Source organism: Euprymna scolopes, chromosome 14 (assembly GCF_053919585.1).
Source record: "Euprymna scolopes isolate OS-2025 chromosome 14, ASM5391958v1, whole genome shotgun sequence".
Classification (NCBI taxonomy): Eukaryota; Metazoa; Mollusca; class Cephalopoda; order Sepiida; family Sepiolidae; genus Euprymna; species Euprymna scolopes.
This window is the reverse complement of record NC_136495.1, coordinates 156,644,686-156,658,202: the sequence shown is the minus strand read 5'-3', so window position 1 is coordinate 156,658,202 and position 13,517 is coordinate 156,644,686. Positions and strand designations below refer to the sequence as shown.

The following is a 13,517-nucleotide window of genomic DNA, read 5'->3' as shown; positions in this document are numbered from 1 at the left end:
TCCAAAATAACTAGATCCGGCATTAAATAATCCGAAAAGGTTTGATATGCCACAAAACAATCAAACCAAACTCAACAAATAAATATTCAAAGATAAAAAGAACTTGAAGCATAAACATTGTTTCCAAAATAACTGGATTCGGTATTAAATAACCCAAAAAGTGTTGATATGCCGTACAACAAAACAGCCAAACCTATAGTCATCCACATACAGTACTTTTTCGCTGTATCACAGCTCATAAGTGTGGCTAGACTAGCAACTATCTAAAGTCAGTTTTGGAGCTCTACTGTCTTGGTGATAGTTTGCTAAGATGAGTATGTGAATTAACAATGTTCAAACATTGTCCAAACGTCTAAGCTCTATTTGTTTACACAAAGAGCATCGTTTAATACACTAATGCCATTTTGTTAATCACTTCCCAACATGCTCAACCCAAGATAAGGAGCATTTATAGTCATCTACATAAAGTAGTGTTTCGCTGTATCACAGTTCATCAGTGTGGTTAATATGCTGTAAAACAAAGCAGTCAAACAACCAATCCTAAGTCGATGATTATGATGTTGATGCAAAAGATGCTGCACTTGATTAAACCACCTGACAATGTAAAGCATCTATAATTCCATATCTTATATCGACTTTCTGATGAATCAGCTTTCAACCAGTCTATAACTACACCTCAAACTGATCATCGGATGATCATTATGTTGAAGTATGTAGGACCTGTGTTTCATTGCCATGTAAGATGGTAGGATGAAGGAAATGTGTCTAGATGTAAGGATTGGCAGCAACAAACTGAACCTTCACCAAGCAACAAAACAGCAAGCAGTGATAACACGTTCGCAAACTCTATCAACATTCAACATGTCACTCAAATAGCAAAATGTTCCAAACGTTATAAAAATCTGACCAATACTCTTTGAATTCATAGGTAAATTTATTTTCAGTGGGGGTAGGGTGATGTTCCCACCCATTTGCACCCCCCCCTCCATCAAAAATAAATTAAAAATTACTACCAAATTTTTGTTTGCTCCAAAATTCCAGTAGTTTTCTTCCGGTAGATGTTCATGTTTATTTATTACTAATGGAGATTTGATATTTGTCTGAAGCGAAACTATACTATCACATTTTTATCATTGGAATGCTTTTTGAGATGAGTGATTTATTTGTGGACGATTCAGCTTCTAATTGTTGTTTCGCAACATTTCGGCCAACTATTCCTTCGGGCTTGGTTAACCACAATGGGATAGGAATACTTAATCTTCAACTGCATCCTCAGTAATTACTGCCTTCCATAGTTGTTGTCGTCTCACCATATTTTGGCCAATTAAGCCTCTGGTCGGCTTTGGGTAGGATTGAAACCGTTATTTTCAGACAATGCTCACTTGGAACTGGAGAGATTCAACGTCTCTATGCACTGCGCCATGGGCCCTGAAGGGCAATCAAGGTTGGAATTTTGAGTCTTTTTTCATTCTTATCTGGTCTTCCATCATCCGTACCGAATGTTATATTATTTTTATTATTCGAATCCTTTTGGGGTGAGTAATTTATTTATTTACTTATTTGCTAACTATTATCCTCATTATTGTTGTTTCACAAAGTTTCGACCAACTATTACTCCGGCCTTCGTCATATTAGAAGTGTCCTGCTTTTCTCAGTACCTGGATAAGTATGTACTTCCCAACATTTGACAGCTCGTTCAATATCAAGAAACAAATGATCTCAGTGATTAAATTCTAATGCAATACACGATAGCTAGGAAATGATGGGTTCATGCCTTTTTCCAGAGCTATAAAGGCAAGTGACTTACGTCTGCAGGTTAGTACGGTCAGGTTAGCAGGAAACAGGGAAGAAATTCCAAAGTGTAGCAGTCTGAGGGACGAAACTATAAGTTTTCCAGCTTTCCGGCGTCTAAGAAGCTCAACAATTAAAGTGTAGGTTTCTGAATTTTTGAGATGAGGCTTGATTATTCATATTATTTGGATTCATCGGACTACTGTTCTCATATTGAATGTGAGTCCAGAATTTAAATATAGTATGGAAAGACAGCAGTCTACAATCTGTAATTATCAAACTAATTGCGTGAGGAGTTCATGTCATACCTCATGTCATACCTTATGTGGTGAAACTCATAATTAAAAACAATTCACCTTACAAACAAAATAGAACCATAGAATAAACCTTTTGCATACAGGTTTTATTTTGATGTTTTTTTTGTTTTTTTTTTCATACAAGTATTCCTCGGTTAGAAAATCTGGAACTTGCCTTTCAAGATTCATTATAGTTTGCATGTATGCTTTAAAAGGTATTGCTACATTTATCTATGTACATTCAAATTTTTAAATGTGTGGAAAATATTTCGAGTGAGTATCTCCACGAAGCTACAATTTGCCAATGCATGGAGTATCGTTGTGACATCTGGGCTGTAGCGTCCACCACTAGTCTCTCACTCTTAGACAGGATCTAAAAAAGAGTCTCAAATCTAATAGGTCCCCCACTATCGGTCAAGCTCCAATCGCTGTCCCATCACCACGATGTTGCATCTTTGTGTTTGTTTTGCTTTTATGGAATGTGCGTTGATGAACTCATCACACTTTCACCCTACCCTCCAAATAACCCGACAAACAACAAAATCTCAGACTTTCATTCATACTACTGTTCTCATCCTGATTGTCATTTTCACAACGTTTCGGTTGATGTAACTTTCGACCTTCTTCAGGTGTATCTTGTCAAACTAAAGAATGTTTCTGTCGAACTTGGAAATTTGGACGAAATTTTGAATGGGACCTTTTATTTACTTCACGGGAGTAGCATGCTCTTGTTCTGTCAGCCATAACTGGATAGAAGTCCGAAGTAATTTGTAATAGTATTTTTCGGTCACCCATACTGAGGATTGAACCTTCAACCTTCAGAATAATATCACTTTTACAATTGATTTTTCCAATCACTGCACCACGGATCCTTACCGACTCGGGAATTTAGATGGAATTTCGAGTGGAACCATTTATTTACTTCATGGGGTAGCATGTTCTTGTTCTGTCAGCCATGACTGGATAGAGGTCCTAAGTAATTCACAATTGTATTTTTATGGTCACCCACACTGAGAATTGAACCTTCAACATTTCCGAGTTTGACAAGATACACCTGAAGAAGGTTGGAGGTTACATCGACCGAAACGTTGTGAAAATCACACTCAATATGAGAACAGTATTCCGATGAATCCAAATAATATGAATAATCAAGCCTCATCTCAAAAATTCAGAAACCTACACTTTAATTGTTGAGCTTCTTAGACGCCGGAAAGCTGGAAAACTTATAGTTTCGTCCCTCAGACTGCTAAACTTTGGAATTTCTTCCCTGTTTCCTGCTAACCTGACCGTACTAACCTGCAGAAGTTGAAAAATAATATGAACAGACACCTTTCTGCTCAACTCCCCACAATTCCCTGTTAGACATGATTCCAAATAGTAACCCCTTACGTTCTAAGTGACAACAAGCCTTGTTTGGGGTGAAAAAGAGTAAAAAGAAAAGTAAATTATTCAGTAGAAAAGCGACAAGTTCTTCTGTGGAATATTCAGAATATTTGGAAGAAAACATGAGTGTTAGAATTTTTTTTTTTTCTTTTTTTTTTTTTTATTACATTTTCACCCCAAACAAGGCACATTGCCACTTTGGTGTAGGGGGCTACTATCAGGGGAAACATCTACTGGGGTACTATGTAGGGATTAGGGCAGCGAGATGTTGGTTCACGTTGCACTTGAACTTATGCATGTCAGTACAGTTGGGGAAGCAGTGACCTGGAATGGAATTCCAAAGTCTAGCAGTTCTGGGGAAGAAACTACTGGAGTAGAAAGATCTTTTACATCTAGGGATCTCTACAGTGTGGGGGTGGGATTTTGCAGCTTGTCGGGTCTGTCGAGGGTGTTCACGTCGTGGGGGCACAAGTGCTTGCAGTTCTTCAGAGCATTCACCATTATAATACTTGTAGAACAGGCAGAGGGATGCAACGTTTCGACGATGGGACAGAGGCTGAAGTTTAGATGCCAGTTTAGGGCCTATCAGATTTGCGACTCTCTTTTGAACCCTGTCAAGGAGCGAGAGACTAGTAGTCGATGCACCGGCCCAAATATGACAGCAATACTCCATACATGGGCGAATAGTGGCCTTATAGAGGTACAGGATACTTTCGGGTGTTAAAAGTTTTCTAGCACGGTAGAGAGAGCCCACCTTCCTTGCAGCGGCCCTGGCAATGCCCTTGATGTAATTGTTCCAACTCATGTTTCCTGTGAACGTTAGGCCAAGGAGCTTGAGAGACGTACTCTCAGATAAAGAGTCGTTGGCCATTGCTATAGGTGGTAGAGAAGGTTTCTTGTAATTATTGAATGAAACCAGTTTTGTCTTGGTGGCATTGAACGTTACCATCCATTTTTGTCCCCATTCCACTACTGATTGGAGGTCATCCTCTAGTGTTTCTGCCATTACTTTAGTTATATGTTCATTTGTTTTCCTGTCGTACCTGCTATAGAATTGTTTGTTTGCTTTTTGTTTGTTTTAATTTCAGTTACTTTTAAGACATGAAGGTGTTCTCTCTTGGAGCTTACACTTGATTTTGCTATGAGTTAAATTTATATCCAAGTCTTTTTAATTTTTTATTGTTGCCCTGTACTTCCTTACAGTTGTGTCTTGCAAGAATTGTATTGAAGAATCTTATAATTAGAGTTCTGAATGTTTTAGATGAGGGCTAACTGCTTATATTACTTGTATTGATCGGACTATTGTTCTCATCTTGAATTTTATTTGTGCAATGTTTCGGTCGGATTAGCCGAAAATATCTGCAGCGGCAGTAACCTTTCTCCTTTCTTTTCCAAACAACACCCAACATGCCTGAAGACGGTCAAAGGCTAATCTGAACAAAAAAAAAATAACACTTAAGATAAGAACAATAGTCTGATCAATACAAATAATATTTTATAATTGTTTTTCATTCAATCAGTTGCTTCTACCACAACCAGTATGATATTTCTTTCTTTCAAGAACTATGCTTTTATTGTTGTTTTTAAGGGATTCTTATGATCCTTATATTTAGTTTAGCAAAACAGTTATATCAACGTGTGCCTCATATGACAATGTCTGCTTTAATGGCTTTATCTTTTATGTAACTGCTTAAAAGTCTTTTGTTAGAACACACTGTTATCTTCCGTTTGATGTAACGGGTGAAAGTTCATACTCTCAGATGTTTGGCGATCTGACAAACTGCCTTCATCTGCAGAACTTCCAGTGTAAATATACTATGTTGTGGTGGACAGTGCGATGACCATTTGCTAAAATTGATTGTGCATCTAGATCAGTGCTTTTCAAACAGGGTTCCGCAGAACCTTAGGGTTCCACCAGTACAGTCCAGTGGTTCCGCAATTTCTAAATTAGAACAAAGAGCAAATAAACAGAATGTTAAATTCAATTTTGAAAATCTATTTTTTTTCTATAATATGCATAGTTTAAAAATTTATTGTTTAAATATGCTAAATTTTACATAATTAATTCGCTATACTTAAAAAATCAATGTCTTGCCGTTTAGTTTTGATTTTATATATTCTTATTATATAGTAAACGCCAAAAGAATCACACTAAAAATCATAAGAGTATTTTCGTTTCATTTTCTTTTTTAAGTGCTGTTTTTTTTTGGTTTTTTTTGCATAAGACAACTAAATTATTGCCTAGGGGTTCCATGAGTCAGTGGAATGTTTCCATGGTGTTCTGATCCAGTAAAAATGTTGAAAGGCACTGATCTAAACATTAGCTTAATGACAAAACTGGCTTCTCTTTTTCTTTTAAGTTTCTTTATCATTTTGTTTTTGCTGGGGATGGAACATCCTACAGGATGCCAGACATTCATCTGCTACTCCAGACATTGCAACCGGGACAGTTAAATTAATTATGAGAGCAGTTATTACATGTTTATCCCAGATGACAATACCTAGATTTATGCCCTTGTCTTTAATCTGCTTGTCTGGATGCTATAGAACATTGTCACTTTTTCATTTGATCATATATGGATGAACGTCTATGTTTTCGAGTTGCATCTTTCTACAGATCTTCCAATATATCTACACACGTTTTTATTGTGGCAGGCCTCTTTGAAATAGCATTTTCGTTGGTCTGTCATATTATAGTTCAAAAAACTGTTTCGTCAGTCTGTCATACTGAGAGCTGAATTTCATCGATAAACATGTAATGACTGATTCTCTTTTTACTATTGACCATTTATCAAAGCTAAGAGTACGTGAAGGATAATGGTTAATGAGGCAGAACAGCTGAAGATGAAGAATATTATGGGAGTATTAACATTTATTAACGATATGAACCGATTAGTTATTAATGGGGCGGTATTTGACAAGAATTTGTTTACATTGGATTTAAAGACAACCAAATGCTATTTAAAAGATGAGTGTGGCAGACCAAAATATGCGTTATTTCAAACTTTACCTCCATTCCACTACAAGGAGATTTACCACAAAGTGGAAATTGAAAATCCAGCACACAAGAAGTGCAGTCTGGCTTACAAAAATGCCTGAGAAGCCCTATTGACATAAAGATACCTCAGACAATAAGCAATAAACTCACCCATACTCAAAGTGCAAGAGGTTAAAGCCTGTATGGGTGGACCATAACAGAACCATATCTCAAGCCAACTGAAGAAAGACCACATAGCTTGAAAATGACCCAAACTCTGTTGGACTGATTGTCAAGTATGTACCTTCAAATGATATGAATAGCCTAGTCATCCTGTGCAAAGCTGACCAACAATATATGGGGTGGCGGTCATTAGTTTTTAGGGCTGTGTTCACAATAATTTGGGGGGGGGGGTTACTTTAAGGTGTTTTGTAAGGAAGGAGATATTATGAGCCGGATTCAGAGAAATACTTTCAGTGAAAAGATTTTTTTTTTTACAAGGTTGTCACCACTTATCAAGGCCCGGAAGCCACTCAGGGATAAGGGTTATTGTGTGTACAGTACGTTTTGTGGATCTGATATACTGTCTTACTTAAGGAGGCGGTTTATCAGGAATTTGTTCACATTGGACTTGAAGACATCCAGGTTGTAGTCAGGTGGCAAACAGGCAACCGGAACAGAGTTCCACAGGCGTGCACTTCTAAGAAAGAAGCTTTGTTCATGGAATTTGCAAGGTTTTATAATCAAATGTGAAAAAAATGAAAGACATGCGGTAAACGAAACAAAATAATAACTTAAGAAAACATATATTCATAAAAGAGATGATTTATATATGTTGAAAATGGAAAGTTTTCAGCAATAGAAAAACATAGAATGTTGGTGAATATTTTTAGAGTTCTTGTAAAAACAAGGGGGTTCATTCGTTGAGACATTAGAAGAAGTTTAAATCGATTGATTAAGAGCCGCATGTTCCAGGGGTCAGGACAATCATATTAACAACGTCTCAGCTCAATAAAATAAATTATAATTCATTGAAAGTTGTTTTTAAAAGTCAATGTTTTTTTGTTATTCATAGTAGAAGATATTTCAATGATAAGGTTTGGGAATATTTCAATGAATACTGGTTTAACAGATTGACAGACGAAAATAAGTCGAAGAGTTGTGTGTGTGTGTGTGTGTGTGTGTGTGTGTGTGTGTGTGTGTGTGTGTGTGTGTGTGTGTGTGTGTGTGTGTGTGCGCGCGCGCGCGTGTGAGTGGAGGGAAATGTTGTAGAGATGACCAGCCAAAGTGAGGCTCCAGCAGCACTGATCCACAGATTCGGGTTGATTGGATTCTACTGGTTTATTGAAAGAAAATCTGGTCCTTTAAAAGGATCTGGGTAACGCCACAAATACCCATTTCAAATATAAATTCAGAAAATTTTCTGATTGGTCCAAAATATAATTGTTCGTTTTTATTTAGAATAATGTATGTGCAGATTATATGCATAAAGATGCGTTTATGCATTTTGATTTTGTACGCTATTTTGTTTTATGTAAATTGCTTCAGACAAAGCATGCAGCCACTTGATGTCAGAAGCTAAAAAAATATACTACTCTAAGGTCAAAAAATAGCAAACAATTAGGGCCATATGGACAGATTCCGACCCAGAAAACATCAATTCTTCCTACTTTGTCAGAAACATCAGTCATCGGATGTGAGGACTAAAGGACAAACTAAAGAAAGTGAAAGTTGCCGAAAGTAAACTGAGGATCCACTTTTTAATCTCCTTTAAAATTCTAGTGTGACAGACCAACTTATAGGCAGGTCTTATAGCGATATTTGGCCACATCTAAAATAAGATGCATCCATCTAATCAATGCATTTAATGATGAGAATGACGTTTCAAATAAACTGAGTACAGTGGAACCCCGGGGTACGGTGGCATTTGGATACGTTTTGTTCGGGTTACGATGTGGAATACAGTGTTTTTCTGGCCCCTGGTTACGGTATTTGCCCCGCCTTACGGGTTTATTTATAATGTTATTTTATTATATACATGTGTATCCCGGGAGTCTACTGTATATCGATTGATTGATGGACAGAGGCGCATACAGAAATGCAATGGCGCAGCTACAAAGAAATAAGAATGGCAAAATGACTCAGTCAATAAATGTACTGCTTGGAAACTGTTTATTTACCAGGATACAAGATTATTGATTAGATAATATTTATTATTTGATGTCTGTTTATTCTTCATCGCCCTTCTCTCTCTCTCTCTCTCTCTTTCTCTTTCTCTTTCTCTCTTTCTCTCGTTCTCTCTCTCTCTCTCTATCTATCTATCTATCTCTATCTATCTCTCTCGTTCTCTCTCTCTCTCTCTCTCTCTCTCTCTCTCTCTCTCTCTCTCTCTCTCTCTCTCTCTCTCTCTCTCTCTCTCTCTCTCTCTGAAATATATTCTTTTTTTTTTTGGTCCTGGACATATTTATTATTTGTCTGTTTATTCTTCCTCATCCTTCTCTCTCTCTCTCCCTCTCTCTCTCTCTCTCTCTCTCTCTCTCTTTCTCTTTCTCTCTTTCTCTTTCTCTCTTTCTCTTTCTCTCTATCTCTCTCTCTCGTTCTCTCTCTCTCTCTCTCTCTCTCTGAAATATATTCTTTTTTTTTTTTGGTCCTGGACATGACCTTAAACTATATCCAGTGGTGAGGCTCCAGCTTGCGGGCTTTGGGGAGTATGGAGCCACCCTTTAATTACCATTGCCGGAGTGGTAGAACCTGTTAGGGTCCCAACTATGGGTTAAATAGAAACCGACTTGAAAACAACAAATATATTCTATTAAAAAAATCTTTCTACAAAATCTTTGGATTCGGCATTAAATAACCTGAAAAGGGTTGATATGCCGTAAAACAAAAACAACCATTCTTTTTTTTTTTACCTTTTTTCTCTCGTGTCAATTTGTTTTCTCGTTATCCCCCCCCCCTCAGCCGCACTTCATTGTATAAATTAAATTATTTTCCTTCTCACGTGTCTTTTTATTAAGATGGACTAATGCTCCCACATCTGAGGAAATAGGAGATGCTAACTGATAGAGTACAAAACCGACTTTGAAATCTAGTGAGCAATGCCCTTTTTTTTCCTACTTACTAACTTTTTTCCCACAGTCTTTCTCTACTCTGTCGTTATTTTCATAGCAGGTGCTCGACTGAGCTTCAATTTATGATCCTACACCTGCAAAACATTCACAGCAAAGACTCGTCTAGCTACAACCACTGTCAATATCTGTCTTTCAACCTAAGACTAAACGAAATTTCTATGAGCAAAGCTTCTATCCTAGAACTGTCATCAATTGAACATAATACATAAGTGCTTCCTAGCTGACTACAACATGGTCGTCTTCAACTCTAATGTAAACAAATTCTTGTTGAGCCGCACTCTTAAATAATCAAAGTCTGCCCAATCACCACCATTATTACCAATCATCATTGTCTTGTCTTATCATCCGCCTGACACTTATTTAACTCTTATCCTCGAGTGGCCTTTGGACCGTGATAATTGATGACTCATTACTAAGAAATAAAATAGAAAACGAAAACTTCATGATATTCTTGACATTAATTTTGTCTTTAACCTTGACCTTGATCTTGAAATTAGATTTTTCATTTAACTTTCAAACTGAAAATATCTCTACTTATGTTTGCATTATTCTTTTTTTCTTTCTTTTTTTTATGGAAATCGCTCCAGACGAGGTGTTAAGCCATTTGATGTAAGAAGGAAAGATAATTATTGCAAAGACAGGAGATGCCTATTAACCTTAGTCTTTTCAAGACCTCCTACCTACAACCTTAGTCTTGAAAAGACTAAGATTGTAGGTAGGAGGAAAACAATCAGTAAGAAGAGAGTTTCACAATCATGCAATCATTATAAAGAAGTTACTGATGTAGGAAGATATGTTATAATCAGGTAGCAAAATAACGGGTTGATGAAGACCACTAGACCATCGAATCAAACAAGCTAAATCAAAACGTAGATTCCATGAACAAAGCTTCTTTCTTAGAAGTCCACGCCTGTGGAAGTCTCTGCCGTTTGCCTGTTTCCCACCTGACTACAACTTGGATGTCTTCAAGTTCAACATATACAAATTCCTGATAAACCGCTCCCTTAAGTAAGACACTTTATCAAATCTCCATTACTAACGATACTACGATATTATCCCATTTATTACTGTACACGCAATAACCCTTATCCCTGAGTGGCTTCCGGGCCTTGATAAGTGGTGACTACCATGTAAAAAAAAAAAGAAGCTGGAACAATAGAAGCTGAGTATAGATCAGACAATTCTGAAGAACACACGCCATAATGATATCTATTTAAAAAAAAAGGTTGAAGAAGAATGTGTGGGGCCAATCAAATTACAGATACATTTTTGTACTTTATCAAAAACCCTCAAATGGGACACAGATTGAGCAGCTCAAATGTGACATTAGTATTCCATACATGGTTTGATAGTAGATTTGTAGAGACAGGAAATAACCTCAGGTGTGAAAAAAAGTGTTTAAGCAATAGAGAGAACTCACTTTACAAAAAGCAGAAAAGCAATGTTTTGAGAATAACTAATCTTGACTAATGAGATTGCCTATTTATCCATCAATGGGCGTTTGTTTTAGCAAAAAGTGTTAAGACTAGCTTCTATATTTTATTAGTATGGAATATAAAACGCGAAAAAAACTTACGAAATTAAATTAAAAAAAGCCATATTCAATTACTTACACAGTTTGTCATAGGTGGAAGGAAATTGGATAGTGCTTGCGTGAGAAAAGGAAAAGTTACAGTGTCATTTTGTAGTGAATAGGAGCGTGTGGGGAAATATCAGCAGCAGCAAAGGATAGCTTGTGAAGAGATTAGCAGCAGCAGTAGTTGAAAAAACGCATATGCAAATTAGGAAGTGTGTATGAGAAAAGAAAGGAAAAAAGAAGAGAAAATTGCACCACGTGTTTGGGGGAGAAACAAAGTCGTCATTAAAGAAAATTGGATGTGTAAAGTTGAGGACAGGAATGGGCTGTCTGTGGTCGGCATGTGGTCGGAGGAAGGAGAAATGCAAGCCAGGTAAAATGAACATGTGGTAGCGAAAGACTTTTTTAAGTGGTGTCGAAAGTAATGGTAATAAAGAAAAATGCCGACCTGGATTTTTATTTCTTTCTTTCCTATTGTTTGCTTGTAATAGCCATGTCACATTTTATGCCAACAAAAGAACAGTTATCTTCAAGCAAAATTAATCAGTGTTTGGATATCCAGTGGAAATGGATAAGAGAGAAAAAAAGAAAGTATTTTTCCTTGCAGCTTCCAGAAATCTCCCCGATCACCGTTCATGATTGCCAAATGAAATGCACCTGATGAAATAACTGCGCCCAGAAACAGTTCCCCGAGAGAGAAAATAAGGCAATATGACTGTTACACGAATTTGAAGCTTCAATCTTTTTATTCAAGGCAAGCCTAACATCTCGGACCCTGGTTGTCGGGAGAGACCCAAAATCTCCTGTCTGCATTCCTCTGCTGCTAAGACCAACTCCACCCATATGGTCGTCAACTGGAAGCCTACGACCACACTTCCATGTCACCCCTTAATTTCCGGTACATCTAATCTAGGTCATTCAAGTTGACTTGGGTTTGATGCCTGTCAAACCTAACCTTCTGATCCTGCTAAGTCGCAGATGGGAAATCAAAATATGCTTATATAATTTTCTATTTCTAAAACTACCTAGATAGCAATTAAACTGAGATTCCCAATAACACACAAGTAAGTTATTTACACACAAGGTACAGTGACCATTGATCCTCACTGGGATTTGACTGGCAATAACCCTCCCTATGGCCTCAGTCTTCCTTGTGTTCTGTCAGTGGAGGTCTCCTCTATGTAGACTTTCTCCACATCTGAATTTTCATCCGTCTCCATTGTCTTAAATTTCAGTGGAGGTCTTCTCTATGTTTACATTAACCTCAACCAAAACCAAAACCAAACTAACACGGTTACACACAAGGTACAAAAATAGCCAGAATAGATGGCACATCTGTGTATGGCTATTTTTGTACCTTGTGTGTAAGTAACTTACTTGTACCTGTGTATGTGCGGCTATTTTTGTACCTTTTTGTACCTTTTTGTACATTGTATCTAAGTAACTTACTTGTATCTGTGTGTGTGTATGTGTGTATGTGTGTATGTGTGTATGTGTGTGTGTGTGTGTGTGTGTGTGTGTGTGTGGCTATTTTTGTACCTTGTGTGTAAGTAACTTACTTGTATCTGTGTGTATGTGTGTATGTGTGTGTGTGTGTGTGTGTGAATGAACTCTTTTTCTAGGTCAACGGCCAACTAGCACCGTGTATATTTGTGTGTGTGTGTATATGTGTATTGGGGTAGAGAGGGCTCCCGTAAGCCGTGGTGAAGGCAACCTTTCTAGGAGAAGCAAATCTCTGATTTAAAAAACCATAAAGCGGAAGACCAGTACCCACATTAAGCTGGTCTGCAGTTTAATTTGTTGCTGGCTATCTTGCTCTTGCTTGTTGCTGGATCTCAACATTTTGAACCGAGAGAGAGACTTAGCTGTCGTACAAAGCTAAGACTCTGTAACATCATATTTGTATAGATACTCACTCAGACATTTTGGCTCATGGATTTTAAATGTCTTAGGGAGTGGCACTCGTCTGACAAAACGTTGCAATCATCATGTGTGTGTGTGTGTGTGTGTGTGTGTGTGGCTATTTTTGTACCTTGTGTGTAAGTAACTTACTTGTATCTGTGTGTGCGGTTACCTTTGTGTCATGACTATCTTTGTACATGTGTGTAAATTTGTATCTTTGTACCTGTAAGTTACTATCTTGTACCTGTGTGTAAGGGTCTGTCTTTGTACCTGTGTGTGTGGTTATTTTTGTACATGTGTGTAAGTTACTATCTTTTTACCCCTTTGTAAATGACTATCTTTGTACCGGTGTGTAAATATCTCTTTCTTTACCCGGATATAAGTGTTTATCTTTGTACCTGTGTGTATGATTATACCTATTTACAATGCCTCCCCACGGGACAGAGTTAGACACCAGGGTC

General features: G+C 37.3%; 1 protein-coding gene across 7 annotated transcripts in view; it reads left to right on the top strand.

The window, feature by feature from the left end:
- The window catches only part of LOC145293304 (harmonin-like), a 293,814-nt gene that overhangs the window by 108,434 nt on the left and 171,863 nt on the right, over positions 1-13,517 (top strand). The window lies entirely within an intron of this gene.